Raw genomic sequence first — 22744 nt, 5'->3', positions numbered from 1 at the left:
CCATACATTGTACTGTTTCTCAAAGTCAGTTATGTCTCTTGTTCTAGCTTCGGTTTAACAAGTTTTTAAAAGTATACCTTTCCTATGTCAGAGCCAAGAAAAAAGTGAAGGAGAGCCTCTCTATCCAAAGTCCCTGGAGGAGAAAGAGCTCTAGAACCCAGTAGGCATAAGCACATTCAAGTTTGAGATATGGGTCTGTGACAATTATTTCTTCCCTTTTATCACAAGGATGTCCACCTTGGTTGGCTTGAATGTTGCTGGATCCTCAGCCATGCAAGTGGCCTGGGTCTGAGCCAGTTCCATAGGAAAGGGCTTCGGGGCCCCTTTGTAGACCTGAGTGGCAAAATCCCAATCAAACTTTTGGAGGGGTCATAGTTCAAAGAAACTCCATGTTTCTGATGAATTTCTGTCTATATCTCCATTTCCAAAATCCATGGTGCTAGGACTGTGACAGAACCAGCAGTATCCCAGTCTCTGCGTTTCTGCTTAGGGGAAGAGGAGGGATGCTACTTGGGGTAGAATGGGCTACCCATTCTACCTTCTTTTATCAGATAGCCTTCCTTCTTTTATCTCTTCACTTTGTAGCTTTAGTGTGCAGTGAGCTTCTGCCACTTGAAAGTACTTGATCTCCTTGGTTGGAAGGCCTTTTTGGAGTATGAATCCAGCATCTCTCAGCCCTGATTTTTTGCTCAGAGCATTGAGTGCTCCTCTGGGTCTGCTCTGTGATTAGAAAATTCATGATGACATGGGCAGCTCTAGCTTTCATCACTGGGACCTTGTTCATACTGCCAGTGCCATAGGGTCATGGCAGGGAAGGGCATACTGGCCTTGTCAAGGTCCTGATATTTGAGCTCTGGAACTACTGGCTTTCCAAGGGTGCCAGTCATGAGTACATGACTGATGGAAGAAGAGTCATGGTGTAGGGTTCTTGAGGACATCATCATGCCTGACTGTCTAGCAGTACATCCTGATGGAGGCAAAACATCTTGTCCAGAAGCCCACTAGGCTCAGAGCAGGTCCTTTGGGTTCTCTCAAAGCCATTGAAAGACTAGAATCCAGGTGCTTTAACTAGATAGGCTTCTGGAGCTGAGTCCCTGTCACCACAGTGAAATGATGTGGCCACCACACTGACAAATATTGATGAGGAACATTGTCCAGCTGCTGCGAATTAGCAAATCTTCACTGAAAAGTCTGCCCAGAGGTACTGTTTCTCCACATTCTGGAGCTGCCTGAGTGAGGCCTGAGCTCTACCACTAAGGACTTCTGAGACCCAAACTTGTTTGAAGGGGCACAGTTGCACCCAAGTGTTGGTATGCTGGGCACTAAACGTGTCTAAGTCTCAGGTACTGATCAGTGAGGGTTGGCTGCCCCAGGTCTCAGACTCCAGTACAAACCCTGCCCTTTGGAGCTAAGTGACATTGGGCAAGACACAATCTCTCTAAGCTTCAATTTCCTCGCCTGAAAAATGAGGATAAAATACTCGTTTTGTCTACTTCACAGAGAGGTTTCTTATAATATCAACTAATCCTTTTTCTCACTGGCTTTATGAGGCACTGGTGGCATAAGATAAGTGTGTGAAATAAAAGAATGTGAGTGAAAATATTTTGTAAAGGCTAAAGGGGCACACACATGTAAACATTACTGCTTGTGACTTCTAATAGCGAATACAGCTAAAATGTCATCATTTTTATGTTCAGTGAAAGTCAACCAACAGTTTTGAGGCCCTGTTTTTGTATGTGATCCTTTAAAAAGGAGTGGTAAGTCATACACATATACTTTAAGCATGGAAAGGCAATTTTTGTGTGGTAGGTTCCCTGCCCCCAAAAGCAAAGATGTGTGGCAAAGAATTAGAAGCCAGTGTCCTTTCACTGTGGCTCTTTTCCCCTAAGACCCACACTTCGATTCTTGCTAATCTACCTCTCATTGGAAATGTGTATGGGGAAAAAATGTGAGTCCCACAGCTCAGGGCTAAAGATAATTGGCAGAACATAGGAGAACAATCAGTGATCAGGGGAGGGTATGGAAGAGAAAAAGAGGGACCTGGGAATTGGAGAGAAGAAAAGACAAGGTACAAGGAAAATCAATCCTCTTGATTGTGGCATGTAGAGAGAAGGGACTAAGCTATAAAAATGGAAAGTGGGGACCTCAGATTCAATCAATCAGATGCCATGTGGACATAGCTTTAAAAAATGAGGCTATTATCGCTCAAGTTCATTTGACAGAGCTTACATGTAAGAGTTAAGTGATGATCGCTCTTGTCCACAATCATAAGGTGCCAAAGTGATTTATCACCATGCTCTTCTAATATATCCCAACTTTAAGAAGCATCTATAAATTTGGGTTTCAGCAGTATAAACTCTTATGTTTTTGTAAATGAGCCTAGTCTCTGGCACATAGTAGGCATTGAATAAGTATTTGATAAATAAATTAACGTAAGTAGGCCTGCATTCTTTCAGTTCATTTGTTGTCATGGGGTTGGAGGGTTCAAGGTCAGAAAAAAAAATACATTTCCCTCCTTACCCTTTTATTTCCTTGAATGTGAGTCTCTCAATTAAGACTCCTCCAGTCTATGCAGATAACTTAAAAGCTGGTGCTCATTTAATGATTGTTGTGTCAGGTATTATGCTAAGAAGTTCACATGATCTCACTCAATCAGCATAAGTGAGCATATAATTACCCAACTTGAAGAGTGGGAAAAGTAAAATTCAGGGAGGCTACCTCTAGAAGGGTCAAGTAACTCGGCAAAGGTCAGACACCTAGTAAGTTGAGATCAGGTTAACTGATTGCCTATGGTTGTCCTTAATTTTATTTTAGTAGAAAGGGCACTAGGAAGTGGATCAAAAATTGTAACTACCCTTTTCTAAGTGCTTAGGGCCAGAGGAAAGTATGTATGGTGAGAGCAAACTATTATTAAAACCTGAACATTTACCTGTTGGCAGTGGCCTTAGGAATAGATGGAGGAGGGTGCCTGGGTGGCTCAGTCAGTTAAGCATCTGCCTTCAGCTCAGGTCTTGATCCTCGGATCCTGGGATCGAGTCCCACATGGGACTCCCTGCTCAGTGGGGAGTCTGCTTCTCCATCTCCCTCTGCCCCTCCCTCTGCTCTCAATCTCTCTCTCTCTTTCTCTCAAATAAATAAAATCTCTAAAAAAAATAGAGTGACTAAGACAGAGGCTTTCCAATGCTTTTGATACAACCAAAGAAGAAATGCATTTCACATCCTAACACACACACATACAATCTCACACATGCACAATCACATACATAATTACCCATACATGTGTACATAACTAAAATAAAACTTTCATTAAGCAATGACTACTGTTACTATGTGTGTTACATACTAATATTTTTCATTCCTTTTTCTTCTTGCTTCTCCTTCCCTACCATTCGATTCTACTCCAGTATTTTTTTTTGAGTATAGTTGGCACAGCATGTTACATTAGTTTCAAGTGGACCACAGTGATTCAACAACTCTGTACATAACACTGTGCTCACCATACGTGTAGCTCCCATCTGTCACCATGCATCACCATCACAGTACCATTGACTCTATTCCTTGTGCTGCACCTTTTATCCCTGGGACTTAGTCATTCCATAACTGGAAGGCTATGTTTCCCACTCCCATCCACCTATTTTTCCCCATCCCCTCAATTCCTTCCTCTCTGGCAGCCATCAGTTTGTTCTCTGTATCTATAAGTCTGATTCTGCCTTTTTCTTATTTATTCATTTATATTTTTTTAGATTCCACATAATGAGCAAAATCATATGGTATTTGTCTCTGTATGACTTATTTCATTTAGTATTATACCCTCTAGGACTATCTGTGTTGTTCTAAATGACAGGATTTCATTCATTTTATGGCTGCATAATATTCCAGTGTGTGTGTGTGTGTGTGTGTGTGTGTGTCCGTGTCCCACATCTTCTTTATCTATTCATCTATCAGTGGACACTTGGGTTGCTTCCATATCTTGGCTGTTGTAGATAACGCTGCAGTAAACATAGAGGTGCATTATCTTTTCAAATTAGTTTTTTTCTTTTCTTTGGGTAAATACCCAGTAGTGGAATTACTAGATCATATGGTATTTCCATTTTTAATTTTTTGAAGAATCTCCATTCTGTTTTACTTTCTTACACTACATTATAAAAATAAACTCAAAATGGTTTAAAGACCTAAATGTGAGACCTAAACCAGGTAATTCCTAGAAAAGAACATAGGTAGTAATTTCTTTGCCATCATCCATATAGCAACATTTTTCTAGTCATGTATCCTAAGGTAAGGGAAACAAAAGCAAGAACAAACTATTGGGACTATATCACAATAAAAAATTTCTGTACAGCAAAGGAAACTATCAATAAAACAAAAAAGGCATCCTACTGAATGGGAGAAGATTTTTGCAAAGATATATTCAATAAGGGGTTAATATCCAAAATACATAGCTTATACAACTCAATATAAAAAAAAAACAAGTAATCTGAAATGGTCAGAGGACCTGACTAGACATTTTTCTAAAGAAGACATATAGGGGATCCTTGGGTGGCTCAGTGGTTTAGCACCTGCCTTTGGCCCAGGGTGCAATCCTGGAGTCCTGGGATCGAGTCCCATGTCGGGCTCCCGGCATGGAGCCTGCTTCTCCCTCTGCCTGTGTCTCTACCTCTCTCTCTCTTTCTCTCTCTCTCTATGTCTATCATGAATAAATAAATAAATAAAATCTTAAAATAAATAAATAAAGAAGACATATAGGTGGTCAACAGACACATGAAGACATTCAGCATCACGAATTATCAGAGAAAAATCAAATCTAACCCACAATGAGGTATCACCCTACACAGGTCAGAATGGCTGGAATCAAAGACAAGAAATAGCAAGTATTGGTGAGGATATGGAGAAAAAGGAGCCCTCCTGCACTGTGGGTGGGAATGTAAATTAGTGCTACCACTGGAAAACAGTAGGGAGGTTTCTTAAAACCTTAAAAATAGAAATATCTACTTAAGTATTTTAAATACTGACTGGGACACACTTCATTGACTTCACTATGCATTAATAAGTTCTGCAGTTTGAACCACTAAGCTAGAAGGCAATAAAGGTGGTAGAAAGAGCACAGACTTTTGATTCACACAGTGGTGGGGTTTAAATCCCAGGCTGTTATTAACTGTGTGGGCTAAAGCAAGTAACCTCTCCTTTGAACTTTAGTTTCTCATCCACAAAATGGGGATAATACCTACCTCAAAGGGTTATTGAGAATAGCAAGCAATGAACATAGGCACCTACCCCAGCACCTATTGTCTCACAGAAGTATGATGATAGCAGTGTAATGAAGCATTCAAGAATGATGAGTGCCAGGGTGCCTGGGTGGCTCAGTCAGTTAAGCATCTGACTCTTGAGCTTAGCTCAGGTCTTGACTTCAGTGTCATGAGTTCAAGCCCTGCTTTGGGCTCCATGCTGGGCATAGAGCCTGCTTTAAAAAAAAGGGGTGGGGGGAGTGCTGACCCTGACACTAGCCAGCTATGTGAGCTTAGGTAGGTAACATCTCTAAACTTCTAAATTATATAAATCTCTCTAAGCTTTAGTTTACTCACCTGTAAAAAATTGGAATAGTAATACCTGCCTCATATGATTATCTGAGAATTAAGTATGATAATACATGTTAAGCCCTTAGCACAATATCTGATGCTTAGTAAGTGCTCAGTAAATTATTGCCTATGTTAGCTGTTCAACAAATAGATTTATTATTGTCCTGGACTCCTGTAGACTAGGTCACAATATTTATTTTGATGAGGCAAACTCAGGATTGTGTGTGTGTGTGTGTGTATGTGTATGTGTGTGTGTGTGTGTGTGTGTGAAATCAAAACTGCTGTTTACTTTGCTCATCAGTATTCCCCAGCAGCCAAATCAAACTTGGCTGCAGCAAAGGAAATCATTTTTGTAAAGAAAGGTTATATCCAAATTGGATTCCCTCTCCCCGTTCTTCTTTGAAGGTATTTTCACAAAATCCAATCTTTGGCTTGACATTAAAGGCCTATTTCAGTGAGTAGACTTTACCAAAAAAATAAATAAATAAGGGAGGTGGGGGTAAGAACATGACTCTACACACCAAATAGTGGGGAGTGAGTTTAAATTTTTGAGTTCAACTAAAGAACTCTACGGCATGGTCTCCTGCCTAAAGCCTTCCTTTTTCCCACTTGTGAGGCAGCTTGTAAGATGGCTTCTAATGATCAAAACCTCATGGTGTTCATGCTCTGTGTAATCACTCCTCCAGCTGAGTGTGGGCTGTACTTAGTGACTCACTTCTAACTAAGAGGATAAGGTGGAAATCACAATGTATGACTCAGAGAGTAGGTCATAAAAGGCAGCGTGGTATCACCTCTCTCTTCTGCATCCCTTGTTCTGGGAGAAGCCCGCTGCCATGTTGTGAATAGCCCCATGGAGAGGCCTGTGTGATGAGGAAGTAAAGCCCTCCTGTCAACAGCCATGTGAGGGAGATTGGAAGCTGATCCTCCAGCCCCTTCAAATGACTACAGCCACAGCCAATGGTTTGACTGGGACTTCACCAGACACCCTGAGCTAGAATGACCCAGCTAAACTGCTCCCAGATTCCTGACTCTCAGAATCTGTGAGATGGTAACTGTTGTTTCAAGCTGCTAAGTTTGGGGGATGTCTGGTATGTAGAAATGGGTAGTGAATATACTGCCCTTGCATCTTGCTTCCCACAACATCTCAGTGTCATGCCAATTAGTTCATTATTTGTTCATTGATTCCCTCATTCATTCCATGAATGTTTGTGAATTCCTTGCTATGGGTCAGGCGATGTAACTATCTTCAGATTCTCACTTTGAGGAGCTTACAGTCTAGTGGTGGACATACTATGGGCAGACTAACCGTGAAAATGCTGGGTGCATCTTAAATGCCACCATGTGGTTTTGATAGAGAGCTTTGGGGACTCAGAGGAGGGAATGCAAACTTCCACCCTGGTCACAGGAGAGAGGGATGTAGGGAGGAGATGGCACTTGACTGGAGCCTTGGTACTAAGGTATGATGGCTTTGTCATGTGTCAGTTTGGCTAGGCTGAACTACATTCCCCAGACTTCCCATTCTCCTATGTTTCTAAGGCACTAGGAAGATTCTCCCTAATGGCAGAAGGGAAGCAGCAGCCTTCTGTAGTGCACACATGTCACTGGTGATCTGCTAACTCACCTTGCTGGTGTGGTGCAGCAGCTAGGCCTGTGATTGCTTGACCTTGCCCTCCTTTAGCTTTTCTGACTTCTGGGCCAGCCAAATTTGTTTAGCCCTGCTATAAAGGGCTTTGGCTTCTGAGGAATACTCTCCTCACCAAGCTGAGAGGTGAGAGCAGACAAAGTTTTGATCTTTCCTTGTGCTTAGGGTTCCAGCCTTCCTGCCTACCTGCCATGTAGATGTTAAGCTCCAGTCTCAGATGACAGCCTTCTAGAGGTTGCTTCACCAACTCCCACAGTTGTGTAAACTGTTGCCTGAGACATACATGAGGTCCAAGGTGAATAGGTGAATTCAAGGCAGAAGAACAGTATGAACAAAAACATGGAAGGGAAAATGTAGCACTAATACAATTCTTAACCACTGGCACACCATTGGCACTGATTCATTAGAATAAATGCTGGTCTCAGCACTGACCAACCACAGTGAATGGTGGCACCAACACCAGCCAATCAGAACAAATGCTGGCTGTAGTGCTGAAACAGGGTCTTCTGGGGTTCTGGCTCTTCCCCTTTAATTACTGAATTATGGAAACTTAACACATCTGAATGGATCTTGAGGTGGTTAAGGGCATTGGGCTATCAAAGATGTGACTATTTCCCAACTGGAACAGAAGTGTTTTATATTTTAATAATTTGTGCTCTTTCCTCATGGGGGTCCAGTGTATAATGGCTGCAAATAGTAGCCTCCTCAATAGTATATGCAGCTGTTGATTGAATTTTCTTAAGGGACCTCAGAGATAGCCCTTTCTAGTGGACATTGATGTCTGACCTCATGCTACTCCCAATCCAGGCTCCAGACAGGTAATATTGGGCACCTTTGGAAAGCCTCAGGGTGTAGTGGCCATGGTCAATGTTGGCCAAGTCATCATGTCCATCTGTACCCACCTGCAGAACAAGGAACACGTAACTGAAGCTCTCTGCAGAGCCAAATTCAAGTTCCCTGGCTGCCAGAAGGTCCACATTTCCAAGAAGTGGGGCTTTACTAAGTTTAAAGTGGATGAATTTGGAGCAAGGTGACTGAAAAGCAGATTATTCCCAGTGGTTGTGGGGTCAAATATATCCCTAGTTACAATGCCCTGGACAAATGATAGGCCCTGCACTCATGAGAACCTTGGTACTACTCCCTTCTTATTCATGTCCTCCAATAAATCCTACATGCTGTCAAAAAAATTTTTTTTTAACAAATTGTGCCATCATATTGATGCATTCCAGCTGAATGCCAGCTCTGAAGAAAATACGCAAGGAGAATGTGACGAAGAGCAAACTGCTTAATGTGACTGGAACCTTGCCTGGCTTGGTGTGTGGTTGTAGTTTTAAACTCCAGTTACTCAAGTCAATGAAATTGATTTAACCTGTTGTGTCTTATGTGGCTGTAGTCAAAATAGCTATTAAAACTGTTCCATGGAGAAATGCAATTTAATCCAATTATAGGAGACCAGGACCCTATCCCTTTACTGAATGAGGGCTCAGAAAACAGGAATTTTAGCCTCTATTCTGGTACGGATGCACCGTGTGTGATCTGGCAAGTCACTTACCACAACTCATCCTGGAGCTACAAAGCAGTGGCTTTACTTAGGCTTTCCTCTCTGCAATTTTCTAGAGATCTGGAGCACTTCTCCATTGCTTAAAACTATAGCCACTAGTCCCTTCAAATCCGGAGTCAACACACCTTTCACTCAAAAAACTAGCTTTGTACTTTACTGCCTTACCACCATAATTTTATTCTGGCAATTACTTGATAAGAGTTGGTCCATTATTGCCTTTTTCTCTCTAGCTAACATCACAAATATAAGTTTATCCCTCCTTTTGATCAACTTGATCTCTCAGCAAACTATTTACCAGGTATTCCTTTTATACCTCATAATATCCCCTGGTACTTAGAAATCTGTATACAGCAGGTACCTATTAAATATTTAAATGTTCACATATCATTTTGGTTAAGTTTTCTAGGTCCAAAGGAAAGTCAAGCAGGACATTCTAAACTAAAATATTTAAGGGTTTTGGATTGCGTACAACTCTGTGTTGTCTCTGCCTCCCTTCCACTAGCATGAATAATTAAGAATAAAGTTGGACCCCTGTGTGTGCATGCCCATAATAGCATTTGTGTGCATATAATAACGGTGTATAAATTAACTTCTTTTGCTGCAAATGAAAGGCAGCCTTGTTCAACGATGAGTAAGTATGAATACTAAAAGCATTTCAGCATCCTCAGAGCCATTAATATCTCTTGGATAAGCTCAGACTATAAGAAATTACTATTTACTATTCAAAAAAAATTCAAATCATGAACAGAAAAAAATAATACAGTCAACTCTGAGATACTTTAAATACTCTTCTCATTGGAGAGTTAGGGCATTTGAGAATAATTTGCTGCATTTGAAGACCATCCTCACTAACAGACATGTCACTATCAAACTGTCCTCCTGGAAAATGAGATAAAGGTTAAACGTTCTGTAGAGAAAAATCAACACAGGAAAATACTGGACTGTGGTTAAAAAGAAGCTTCTAAATTCAAACAAAAAGTAGGTCTGCAGATTGACAAAATGATGGTGTCTCAATGTGATTGCTGAGAATATGGAATTTTGAATACAAATTTTTTGCTCTCAAGCAATTGAATTAATAGAAGAAATTACCAAGAAAAAGCTGCCCAGAAAGTACTATAATAAAAATCTTAAGGCTTTTGCGATTACCATGAGGCAACTTTTCCTTTATAAGCCTGGAAATTTCCCCAAAAATGATGAGGTAGGTTTTTTAATCATTTCCACTTGCCTTGTTTTTGTATTTAGCAAATATATATATTTAATTGAATTTAAATATGCTTCCTACGACCATGAGTGAAAAAAAATTAACATATACACTTAGCATGACCTTGTGAAGCATACAGAGCAGAACAGAATAAGAATTTGTCCTCCTCATTCTGTTTCCCTGGAATAAATCCTAGGTTGTTCCACTGTTATTAAACCATTATTAAGTAATAGTTCATCTGCCAACATTAGCATGAATAAATTTCTCCTCTCAGCATAGGAAGCAATTCACTACTTTTTTATTTTTCTTAAGCACATCCAATCCTTCAAGAAGTGCACTTGTCCACTTACACATACAACTCGGTGTATATAGCTCCTAATTCTTAGCAAACTTCTCATTCCCCAATACAAAAAAAAAAAAAAATGTCTCCCTCTATGCCAGTAGGTTTAGTCAGAATTGGTCTTCTGAGTCCATATTTTGCCTCCTGTAGATTTCCTTTCATAAAGAGCATCACAGAAGCTTTATTCATTAGCATTCTGAGTCGGTACTCTAACGTCGGGGTAGCTCTAATGCAATTTATCTTTAGTTCATCCCATGCTTCTTAGTTCTTTACATCAAGCCCCCCTAATCATGCTGAGGATAAGTGAGCCAATTGGAAAAGGTTTTGAACCCTTGGCAAATTTCACCATCAAATAAACCAAAATGCTATAATCTGTATGCATTCTTCATTATGAATTTCTACCACCTGCTTGCTGAAGCCACAGCACAGCGCCACTCATAATCACCATGCAGGGGGCAGCATTAGTTAATGTCATTAGACAAATGTTGAGATCTTCTTTTGCATGTTCATTAACACAAGGTGGGAAGGAACTGCTAGATACAGGCGTGGAAATTTGGGGGCGAACTCAGGCTTGTACATTATTTAATCAGCCAACTTTCTGAGCACCCATGAAAAACCAAAAAGGCCAGAAGTCCTTTTCCGTTGTTTTTTTTCCCCCCAGATCTGTTGGAGACAGTGTCCATTTTCAATTTCACTAAAGAGCGGTGATCTGTAGTAGCTGTGTGGCATTAAGCAAATCACTTAACCTCTCTGTGACTCAGATTCCTCGTCTATAAAATGGGGATGATAATTTTATCTACCTCATAATGTATTAAATGTGTTAATACAGATAAAAGCACTTTGAACAGAGAGCCTGGTGAGCTATTATCATCCTCCTCCGCCTCCTCATCTTTGTTTTGTTAACTGAGCTTTACATTGTTCCTTTAAACACACTGGGGACCCCACAGTGCCAAAATGGGATGGCAGAGAATGATTGGACTCTGAAGCACAGCAGCTTCTCTTGTCTTTTTCTTGTTTAACCTACATTCTTGGAGCACTTCCTAAGTGCCAGTCAGTATGCTAATCTCTTCACAAGCATTCTCTTATGTAAACCTCCAAACAAGCCTAACAGGATAGACATTGATATAATTTCCATTTTATAGATGAGAAATTGGAATTTGGAGAAGTTAAATTGCTAATAGAATTAAGCTCCACAGTCTCTAAGAAGTGGATGGATTTCTTATATGTCACACTAACTTTGGTTTGAGACTATAGTCACCTAATTATGATAAAAAGCCGAACTGAAATGAACTTTACCCCTCATGTAAAACACATAGAGGAGTTAAGGCTCAGAAAAGTCAAGGACTTCACCCAAGGTCACACAGCCAGTTGTGACCGGCCATGACCCAGGATATTTGCAGGGGGCCCTGCCCCTACAATGCACTGCTTTTTATCTTTGTGTTATTTTACATAATTAATAGATCTCTTCAAGTGTGGAAAAACTTAAAAGTTTGCATTCCTCTCAGGGCATGAGCTTCTTCAGCAAGGAAATCATATACTTAAATGGAAAATTAATTGAAGGGAGAAAAGAAATACTTGGGATAGGTTTTTTATTTAATTTAAACTTAAACACAATTGCTTTAAGTGAGCAACATCTTAAAAGATGATATTAAAGTCATACCCCAGAAGCCACAAATATGATAATAAAAGGTTTACAGTGCTTGTTTTACTAGATATTCTTCAGCTACACATTTCTTTCCTGTGTTTATAACTAGCATGGAACTGAGGGAATTAAGTACAATATTCTTTCAGCTTCTCTAAGACATTTCTGGCTTTAAACCTGAATTCCTTATGGCAGAGAAAAGGGAATTCCCTGTTCCTGCATCCCCCCAGTCATTGCTCCTGACACACGCATGTGCGCGTGCACACATACACTTTTTCCTCTCAGAATGAAGTCTCCTCCTTTTTTTATCTCTTCTTTCTCACAGCCTCCACACCCTCCCCCAAATCCCTCCCCCCACACCTAAACCTCATCATTTGGCTCAGTGACATTCTCTTAAGATCAAAGTCAAATGATAATTTCCATGAAAATCAAAGTTATGTCAGTCTCACTCCATCTTTCTCAGAAAGCCTGGGTCTCCGGCCTATGAAAAATTAAAAATTCCACACTTCCCCTCTCCTCAGAATGAAGCTCTCTGTTCCCTCTTCCTTTCTTCAGGTGTCTCTTCACTTCAGGCACATTACTGCCTTTCTGCAGAGACTTTGATAGAAACTTTCAGCATCAAATTCAAGATCTAGCTGCTTTTCATGTCTCTCTCTTTCTGGGATAAGCAATGCCTCTAAGGCTTGAGGTGAAGGTGGGAAAAGAGGATCAGAAAGGGGTGGGAGAGGAGATGCAATGGGGGTGGTAGGAAAGTCCTATTTAGTGACTTCCTGTATGTCAGGTATCACTGTACCAGTAAGAAACATATTCCTATTTTACGGGTGAGTGGTCTCAAGTTCACAGAAATCACTTAAAAGTTACCAACCAGGTCACAGAGATTGTGAATGGTCTGATTAAAATACTAGCCCAAGGCTGTCTCACCTCAGAGTCCAAGTTTTGTGCAAGGATATGAGGTCAGTGACATAAATCTGGGCAAGAGTGGAAGGGACTGTATGCAATGCCATGATCCCACCATTACACACCTTCATGCATCTTTATGATGAATTATTCACCTGACCTTGTTTAGTACAAATGATGGACAAAAAGCAAGTGCAAGCTAGAGTGTGGACCAGGACTCTGCCCACTGTCAGTGCCCCACCTCCCTCCATGCACAGTCATACGTATGTCCAAGTAACTCCTTTATCGCAAGGGGATTTGGGAGGTTCTGATTTTGCTCTTAAAGCAGAAGGGCCCATTCTGAAATCATTGCTGCTGTCTAGGAACCTTCCCATAAAGTCACTAATTGGAGAGTTAACTGATAATAGGAGGACTTTATACTTCCCTTTGACCAAGATGTCATCTGAGAAGTTTCACGCAAGTGAAAATTATTTTCCTCCTTAAGAAATGCCGATAATAATTCTGTGCTTAGTTAGGAAATGCCTTCAGAAAGGAAATACAGTATTTTTTCTTATTTGAGAGGAAAATATCAAATAACTAACACAGGAAATCTCCCTAGAGTCTACCTCCAGTAAGAAAGCTCATTTTATATTTTGCAAGTTTTATGAGAAAAGCATTCAGCTCTAATAAGTAGCTATTTGAGTATTATTCCTTGTGTGTGAAATTCATTTGTTGAGACTAGCATAATACCATGGGATGAAGACTGGTCCCAATAGGAGCTATAAGTCATCCTAGGGATTATGACATGAAATGTTCAGATATCCATTATTAAAAATGAATGTTTTCTTTTGCTACTTTTCTGCCTACTGGGGAAAAGAAAGAAAAGTACCCTACAGATTCCATTAAAACAAACAAACAAACCAAATCCTAGAGTGTATATTCAATAAAATCTTGGCTTGACACTGGGTCCTGAGTTGGTAATATGAATCAGCAAGTGGTTTTCCTGATCTGATTGGACAGGAATATAAAGAAATGGAAGGAAGGCAAAACAAGCATTTAATGAGCATGCTACCCTTGCATATTGCCATGTAGCATTGTGGTGCTGTTTCCCTACTGCCCTGAACTTAGCTCTCTGACCTGCTTTGGCCAATCAGATTCACAAATGTGTTGCAAGTAGAGACCTGAGAAGTGTTGAAGTTCCCACTTGTTCTTATATTTTCTGCCATAGCCAGGAGAACATGTCTGTGTTAGCTTGCTGGAGGATGAGACACACACAAAACAGCACTAAGTCACCCGTCACTCCAGCTGAGATGATCCTAGATCAGTCAACAACCAGATGATCCTCCCACACATTAGCAAGTCCAACCAAGACCAGCAGAATCATTTAGCTGAGCCAAGATCAGCAAAGCTTCTAAACACACCTCTCAGATGCATGAGCAGTAAATGTTTATTGTTGTGTGGTTTGTGGTAGTTTGTTATGCAGTATTATTGTAGCATTAGATAATTGGTACAAAACCCACAGTTAGGAAATAGTTTCTGGATATCAAAACATATTGTAAGTTGTGTTGCATGTTATATGAAAGCAACAGCAAAGATTTGTGTTAAGATAGACCGTAGCCCTGTGTGGGTAAACCACAGCCAGGTAAGAAGGAGGATTCTCATTTAAAAGGTCAGCACATGTCCCTACCAATCACTGAAGGAAAAGGAGTATCTCTCCAAGTGGAAATGAAATCTAAGTGTAAGGGTCATAGTCTGGTAAGTGCTATGACAGGATCTCTCCTAGGGAGGAGCTTTTGTCTAGGAGAGTATTTCTCTAAGGTCCATTCAGAATGACTTCTGATTCGTGGAGACGGAACAGAAGCTAAGAAGTGAAGGGTTCCAGGGTTTCAATGATGATGATGACAATGATGATAGTGGCACATGACACTTTCTTGAGCAGATTGCTTATTTTGTCCCAGGTGCTATACCCAGCTCTTGATATGTATTAGCTCATTTAATCTTCATACCAGCCCTATCAGGTAGGTATTACTTCTTCCTCATTTCATACATGAGACAATTGAAACCCAGAGCTATCATTAACTAACTTGTCAAAGACTGATAAAGAATAGAGCTGGGTGGTCACCGATTTGACTTATGGACCTCTATGCCAAAGGACTATGGAACCATACATCAGATAAGTGGGGTTGGACCAGACTTGATACTTTGTAAATTTCGTTGTTGTTAGGCCACCTACTCTGTTTCTGACTCTGAATGGGAAGCAATTTCCTCCCCTCCCCCATAAGGCCAGTATCATATCATGGTGGCAGTGGGCAGGGAATAAGTAGAGAGAGCTGGAGTGAGAGAGAAAACAAAAGAAAATCCCAATGGGAAGGTCAAGTTGGGGACAAGAGCAAGTACCCTCAGTCAGGAGCTTTATCTCACTTGCTTTGGCCAGGATATTCTCTACCTGATGCTGATTCCTTAGAGGCCTGGGGTTTAATTTTATGGCAGGGACTAGAATTTCTTTATGTTTTATACTTACTAGGCACTCTTCTAAGCATTTCACATACATTATACATTGAATTCTAGCAACAGCCCTTCAATGATTAAAGATATTTTTATCCTTAATCTTAGAGATCAGTGTGATTTGAAATGGAGTTCCTGTACTGATGACAGGCTGTGAACTCTTTTCAGGCCTCAGTGAGATGAGAAATTAAGATGAAAAATTGTGAGTAGGTGTTTAGAAACTTTTAACAATTAGAGCAATGTTTTGTCTGTTGAATCTAATAATCTAAAAAAATGTACTCCATATGTTTATGTTTTCTATTTCATTTTCCTGGTAATTCATTTTAATTCATTTTACAAAAGTATTTTTCCTCCAGTGGATTGGGTATTTTAAAAATAGAGTTTGAGAAACACTTCTGGATAATAGGATTGAGGCTCAGAGAAATTAAATAACTTGCCAAGGTTTTAGTTGTTAAGAGGCAGAACAAGCCTCAAACTCAAGTCTTAATCCAATGCTCATCAAATCATTTTATTTTGATTAAAATTAACATCCAAGTTGATTAAGACCATGTCCGCCTGCATCTGCCTATTTAAACAATGACGCGAAGTTTAATTTTTGGGAGGCTGGAAGGAGGTTGGAAGGTACTGGGCCTTTCTATTGACAGTCAGTCAAGTACTTACAGAGCACAGAAATAGGACTTGAGAGCCGAACTTTAAAAATCAAATTGGAGGGGATCCCTGGGTGGCTCAGCAGTTTAGTGCCTGCCCTTGGCCCAGGGCGTGATCCTGGAGTCCTGTGATTGAGTCTCACGTTAGGCTCCCTCCATGCAGGGAGCCTGCTTCTCCCTCTGCCTGTGTCTCTGCCTGTCTCTGTGTCTCTCATGAATAAATAAATAACATCTTTAAAAAAAAAAATCAAATTGGAGGCTACCAGTGTGGACATGTAGTACACATAGCGATGGTATGATTCTTACAGCATCATTTGGAAATACCAGCACAGCTTTTTTTCCTTTGCTCTTTCTGCAACTCCCTCAATGAGAAATGTAGGAAATACATAAAATTCTCATTTGAGAAAAATTGTCTAACAGATCCTACACTCAGTGAAGCAATTGATTTTTGTGGTCTTAAATTCAAAAGCATTTCTTCCTATCATCTGTTAAAGTAAAACTGTGTTTGATTACAGCCAGTAGTAGTAGAGGCCTTTTGAGCCAGACACACCCACACTTAGGTCCTGCTTTTGCCATTTTCTTGCTCTGTAACCTTGGCATCAAGCTAACCTTCCAGAACTTTTTTTTCCTCATTTGTAAAACGTGAATAATTCATACCTCATAGGATTTTGAGATAATTTAATAAGGTAACTCGTATAAACTGCTCTCATCAAGTATGAAGTAAGAGGATAATTACATCAGATGCCCCCAAACCAAATACATTCAACCGGCTTGTTTGAGATCCATTCACATGCTGTGGCTGTACAATCTCAAAATAATTAACTAAAAGATTTTTTTTTTTAAATTTACTTATTCAGCAAGTAGGTTTCTTTTCAGCAAGGAGTAAAACAAGGTCATTTGACTCAATTTTAAAAATTGAATTAACTGAATAGTTTGCATGTTTTGTTTCCATATGTAGTGAGTCTAATAATTCAGGATGATATTCTGGCCTATTATACACTGCAAACTGGATTCATTAAATCTATGATGTATTCACTTTTATAGATTACTAATAATCCCAGGGATATTGGGAGAGTCAGATTATGTAGTATGTAGTTTCTGGTACATGATAAGCCCTGAATAAGTGTATTTCCCCTGCATTCTACCTTATTTGCAATTGCTACTGTTTTTAGGCCAATGTCATTTTATAGCATTTAATTATGTGCAATGATTAGCACCTTGGTGGACTTTTTTACTTCAAGACTTAACAGAATGAAATTATTTGTCATGAGAAGGTGGAAATATAGGCACACATGATTTAAAGCCATTATGAATTTTCCTTAAAACCCGATGGTGAAAAAAAAAAAAAACCCTATGGTGAGGGGTGCCTGGGTGGCTCAGTCGGTTAAGCATACTTTGGCTCAAGTCATGATCCCGAGGTCCTGGGATCGAGAGCCCCACATCGAGCTCCCTGCTCAGTGGGGAGTCTGCTTCTCCCTCTGCTTTCAGTTTGTGCTTTCTCTCACTATCTCTGTTGCTATCTCTGTCTCTCTCAAATAAGTAAATAAAATCTAAAAAAAAAAAAAAATACCTAAACCAACCCCATGGTGAAAGTTCTCCAAACAAATGATAATAAAACCTCTGTGGTAAATGATTTTCATGCTCTTCACTCCCAACTAGTTTTTGAACCAGCCTGGAGCCTTTGGCATTTCCTCAGTAAGTGGGCCCTAAGCTGTGTCAGCAATGCTGGTGTACCCTTTTTAGTTTTGCCTAACCTTTAATCATTCCAGTATTCTTTTCTGAACAAAACAGAAACCTGGGCTTTAGATCATTAATTGATTTTCCTTGTGACATCCTGGGGATCTGAAGTCTGAAGTCTCCTTCAGGAGCTTGTTTCAGGTGATACAGGAAAGGAATTCAGAACACTGTAAAGGACCAGTTAGAAAACCAGCTGCAAACGTTGGGTAACTTTAATTCCATCCTCTGGCCGTCACTTTGGTGAAATCTATAGATTTTAGATCCTTCCAGAGCACACATAATAACAAGCTTGCAGGATTATTTAAGCATTAAATGAGATTAGCTATCTAAAAGTACTTTCCAAACTAATGAGTATATACAAAAGATATACAAAGTTCAAATATTGTTATTTCATAGGATGCTTTTATTTCTCTGTGGTTCCTTTATGGGCACAAGATGGCTGCTACAGCGGGATGTCACATATTTATTTATATGACCCTGTCCCAAGCAGGAAGGATTTTCCAGAATTTTCTTTCTTTGTATATGGCAGGAAAATCTTTCTAGAAGCCCCCCAGGCCTGCAGATTTCCCTTAAGTTTTCATTAGCCCAAACTAGGTCACATATTCATCCCTAAGGGAGGATCATAGAATTACCCCATTCCAGGCAAAGAGAAACAGGATTATCATGATTGGTTTAGGCCAAAGGGACACAAATTGATTTAAAGATCTTTGATATTTAGCCTCTAGTCTTAAGAGCCTAGTGTAGATCTTTTGGGGTCTCTTACCTCTTGGCTCCTAGCCTGCTTCCATATAAATACTTCTCTTATCTTAACACTCCCTGGACAACCTTGATGTATACTCTGATTTTTTCTCTTAAAATATACTTTTCAATGAAGGATGTATACAATCTCAAAAGAAAAAAAAATCTTTCAAGTGTGCCTGAACTCTGCTACATGAATTATTCCATGTATGTCTCCTTCTCTGTACCTCTTGTCCATCCAGGGAAATATGGAATTGAAGAGAAATGATGAGCTTTGGAATAAGTTGGACCAGAGTTTGAGTCCTAGCCCTATCACAAATTTATTAAGTTATGGAAACTCTTTGGACCTCCATTTCTTCATCCATACAAGGAATATAAAAATGTCTACTTCGTAGGACTTGGTATGAGAATAGAAAGTACCTGGAGGCCAAAAGAAATGATCCATTTTTTGTTATTTTCATCAAGTCACACATCAGTTGCTATGATTGCTCTATCTCAAAGACTGGCCAAATTCTTCACTCAGCTCACTGGGATTGAAGACCTGGATTTTGATGACTTATCCTGATTTTAACATTGTACTCCTTTAAGGGCACCAGTTGCTTCCAATACTCTATTCTTTGCTGATTGCAGTACAATTCTGGATAAAAGGTACTCAGGTCCTATGCCCTAGGGAAAGATATGACAATAATAAATGCTTGTGAAAAAAAAATGTGGGGCAGCCCTGGTGGCTCAGTGGTTTAGCTCTGTCTTCAGCCCAGGGCCTGATCCTGGAGACCCAGGATCGAGTCCCACGTCGGGCTTCCTGCATGGAGCCTGCTTCTCCCTCTGCCTGTGTCTCTGCCTCTCTCTCTCTCTCTCTCTCTCTCTCTCTCTCTATGTCTCTCATGAATAAATAAATAAAATCTTAAAAAAAAGAAAAGAAAAATGTGAGATAAATTTAATAGACATATAAGAAAGCATAAGGATCAGCAGTTGTAGTCCTAACAAAGACAGGACAGGTGGCTAATTGCAGTGGGTAACAGGCTTTGACAGCTTGAATAGCAACAAGGACAGTAAAACTTCAAAAGACAACATCATCCAGTATGGTAAAAAGAGCAATTGAAACACAGAGATCAGGAGGAGACCATGGATCAAAAGAGAAAGGGACTTGGGCATGACCCAAGCCATTCCAGTAAATGAACTATTGAGAAAGATTTGGAAGCCCAAAAGATATTCCTTTATTTTTTTTTAAGATTTTATTTATTTATTTGGTGGGGGGGGGGGGTGCGGTGGCAGAGGGAGTGGGAGAGAGGGAATCTCAAGCAGACTCTCTGCTGAGCTTGGAGTCCCAGTTGTGGTCTTGATCTCATGACCTCAAGATCATGGCCTGACCCGAAATCAAGAATTGGATGCTTAATTGACTGAGCCACACAGGCACCCTTTTATTTCCTTTAAAAGATAATGAAACACTTATAATTAGTTGTATTTGTTTAATTTAGGTACATAGTCAATTTGTGTTATAAACTTTTTCATGGTGTATTGTTTATTTCATTTTTGGATTTATAGATCCTCGAAAGAAGCCAGGTAACATCTAATACAGTTCAATCGGGCTCTTGCCACTGAATATCCCTAGTTGTGTTCATTTGCACTCTTACCCTCACAGGGCTAAGGTAAGGTAAAAGGTCTCACAGATATTTACCTGCTCTCCTCTGTTCTTGAGACAATATGTTTAGTGCTTAACCTAGGAACAGAAACACAAGACAGATTGGTCATTGTCATCAAGTCCTTTTGTTGACATTCTAGACTGTCTACTTGGGTTCTACACATTGCCCCATGTATGTTGTTGAATTTACTGCACACCTGTCCTTGGCTAATCTAGCTTACTGGTTTCTTGGCTTCTGCTTTGCCCTGACCCTATGAAGAGTAACTTGTTTTGTTTTGATTGTCAACCAGAGTCTTCTATCTCCCACTTTACCTTCCTAGGGAAGATTTGCATCTTATGGTTTTAAAAGTCAATGTTTCTTTTGACTTTAATTACCAGTATGTAGTCCTTTTTCCACTCATCTTCAGACTTGTCAGCCCCCTCCACAGCTTTTATGGCCTCTTCCCAACCAACCCAGGGAACCAATCCTCTGTGGATCCCTGCCCTGGGTCCCTGTCTATCCTTAGGTCTCATTCCCAGTTCCAAACTCTGAATTTGACTTGCTGCTCCCTGAGTGCCAGTGCCTCCCCAAATTCTAAGCTGTTTTTTGGTTCAGCTTCACTCTTGCGATAGTGAGAAAACTGAGAAGGGAAGGGAAACCAGCATCTCACCGCATTTTTCCAGTTTCTTGGGCCTCATAGTCCTAAAGGAAAGGCTCAACACTCCGATGGTGAGGATGAAGCTTTACCTCAAGAGGTTGTTTAGAAAATGCTCCTTTCTGTGTCATTACTATACTCATCTCTCCCTAACTTTTTTACAAAATGTTTTATTTATTTGAGAGAAGGAGAAAAAGAGAGAGCATGAGAGCATGAGCAGGGGGAGGGCAAGAGGGAGAAGCAGACTCCCCACTAAGCAGGAAGACCAAAGCAGGACTCCATCCTAGTACCCTGAAATCATGACCTGAGCCAAAGGCAGACACTTAACTGAGCCACCCAAGCACCCCTCCCTAACTTTTAAAATAAGTGTAACCCCTAGGTCAGAATATCAATTTTATTTATATGGAATCTTAAGAGTGGTAGCTTTAATTTCATCAAATCTAAATGATAGTAACAGCAAACTTCCACTGAGTACTTACCTGTGATAACGAATATATTCATCACTCCAACCCTCTGAGATATCATTGTTGTTATCCGCAATATACGTATGAGGAAACTGGGAAATAGAGAGGCAAAATAACTTCCCCAAGATCAGATAGCAAATGACAGCCAGATAGGATTCATACTTGTGCATTCTGTAGTCTGAGGTCTTAATCGTTATGTCTCATACTCTAGATCTTTGATACGGTCCTTGGTATAAATAATTAAATAAATCATAGAGGATATGCAAATTATGAATCTTGGCAGGGATTTTTCTTCGGAGATTTAAAAAAATTTTTGCATGTGAAAATAGGTAATTCATCCTTTAGTCAAAAAGGAAGATGCATGGAGATGTGCAATGATACTCTGAGATGCACATAGTCTTATCTGTAGCTTGAAGTGTAAAGTCATTTATAACTTAGATGATTACAAATGCAAAGGTGCTCTGGTTGCCTTCAAATTGCAGGAAAAGTGGGGGGGGGGGTAGTTAGAAAGGTAAGTGTGTGATACTATTTTCAATGCCAGCCCTTCCCATGAATGCTTCTTTTAATAATTATGATGGTTAATAGCAGTCATAACAACATATATTGATATATATGTTATATATAGTGTTTTACAGTTTATAAAGCATATCTCCATGATTTACTTCCACTTTTGTCCTTCTGATATTCGTTTGCAAAATGACAGGTCAAACAGCTCATTTAATTAAATGAGCAAACTGAGGAATAAAAAGATTAAGTGACTTGTCCACAGTACACTGATAGTGGATGATCACAGCAAGATAAGTTCCCTCACCACAAACCCTCAATCCAGGTGCTTGTCATTAGACCAGGCAAGTCCCAAATATATAAATTTAAAGGAGCTTTTAATAACTGGAAAATAATCATTGTACTGAAATATTTAATAGCTAACTGAAACATGATGATAGAAGTTTTTCATGTCTCCAGAGGTGGTTCACATCACTGTTATTTTAGACTTACTTTTATACTTTAAGTATATGGTTTCTTTTCTGTTACTAGAGGACATAATATTCTGAGTTAACAAACAGAAGTTGTTTTCAATGCAAAACAAAAGAGGGATCTAGACTGTATAAAGAATGCCTACAAATAATAATAAAACACAAGACACTCAATAGGAAAATGGAAAAGCAATTAAAAATGGAAAACTTAAATGACTGGTATATAAAACAATGTTCCAGCTCACAAGTAATCCTAGAAATGCATCATCCTCATTAGTTTGGAAAAAAATTAGAGAATTCTATGATGTCATGTGTTGATGAGGACATGGGTGTAGGAATCTTCACACACACAACCTACAGGAAGATGAATATTTTGGTTTTGCACCCAGTTCTGATTCATGGTGGTGGGGCACCCCCACACCTCCAAACAATGCTCTGACACCAGCTGCTGTCCTACCATTTAACTCACTATCACAAAATAGTGTCAGATCCCTCAGGGTAAGGCATCAATCCTATGAGACAATCTCACCACTACCACCACCCAACCCCACTTCTGGCCAATGGCAA

General features: G+C 39.9%; 1 long non-coding RNA gene and 2 pseudogenes across 3 annotated transcripts in view; 2 read left to right on the top strand and 1 right to left on the bottom strand.

The window, feature by feature from the left end:
- Positions 1 to 22744, top strand: part of LOC112922013 (uncharacterized) — a 349135-nt gene that overhangs the window by 105598 nt on the left and 220793 nt on the right. The gene's annotated exons all lie outside the window — the stretch shown is intronic.
- Positions 205 to 21373, bottom strand: LOC112921924 (putative monooxygenase p33MONOX; annotated as a pseudogene).
- Positions 7851 to 7975, top strand: LOC112922027 (small nucleolar RNA SNORA70; annotated as a pseudogene).

Source organism: Vulpes vulpes, chromosome 12 (genome assembly GCF_048418805.1).
Source record: "Vulpes vulpes isolate BD-2025 chromosome 12, VulVul3, whole genome shotgun sequence".
Taxonomy (NCBI): Eukaryota; Metazoa; Chordata; class Mammalia; order Carnivora; family Canidae; genus Vulpes; species Vulpes vulpes.
Note: the sequence above shows the minus strand (reverse complement) of the source record. Positions and strands in the feature narration are given on the sequence as shown.